The sequence below is a fragment of the Phaethon lepturus genome, unplaced genomic scaffold (genome assembly GCF_000687285.1).
Source record: "Phaethon lepturus isolate BGI_N335 unplaced genomic scaffold, ASM68728v1 scaffold29912, whole genome shotgun sequence".
In the NCBI taxonomy this organism is placed as follows: Eukaryota; Metazoa; Chordata; class Aves; order Phaethontiformes; family Phaethontidae; genus Phaethon; species Phaethon lepturus.
In genome coordinates, this window is record NW_010524549.1 from 6,768 (window position 1) to 7,405 (window position 638).

The 638-nt window shown below is 39.7% G+C and overlaps 1 protein-coding gene across 1 annotated transcript in view; it reads right to left on the minus strand.

The window, feature by feature from the left end:
• The window catches only part of DZANK1 (double zinc ribbon and ankyrin repeat domains 1), a 23,498-nt gene that overhangs the window by 5,207 nt on the left and 17,653 nt on the right, over window positions 1-638 (minus strand). The gene's annotated exons all lie outside the window — the stretch shown is intronic.

A 638-nucleotide genomic window follows, 5' to 3' on the forward strand; every position in this document is an offset into this window, starting at 1 on the left:
AAAAGTACACAGAAATAGTTTTAGGAATAAGTCTTGTCGTTGATGTTTATTATGGAGTCAATACACAAAATCACACATGTGGCTTTTGCCTACTTGTGATATTGTACCAACACTTCCCATCTAACTGAGCAAGGGGCAGGTGGTATTTTGAGTAACTGGAAATATCAGAATGACTGAAATGCCAAATGAATCCAAAAGATGTAATAATGCCACAGTTCATGAAAGTTCAGTCATTCTCCACCCAGATGTTGCAGCTGCGTGAAAGTCTATGTTGTCCTTAGCACTCCCTACTCCAGGAGAACTGGTTGCTGCTTTAGCTGTACCAGCCTGTAGAAGCACAGTAAAACATGGGCAACTTTCTATATTAATTCATTGAGACAGCAGTGCTGGCGGGAAGGCTATTGAAGTTATACATAAATAAGTGCATGGGGGATTATAAAGAAGTGAAAGGAAGCTTAGGTTATATTGCAGCAGGTTGAGAATTTTGAGGTAAGGTCGATTATATTTCTAATCCACATGAAAACTGAAAAAGCAGCATTAAACCCAGATAGTTGGCATCTACTTTGAATCACTTCTGTTACTTTTGGGGCCAGTGGTTTCAAGACAATAGGATGACAAAAGGCCAAGAAGCAGCAGGA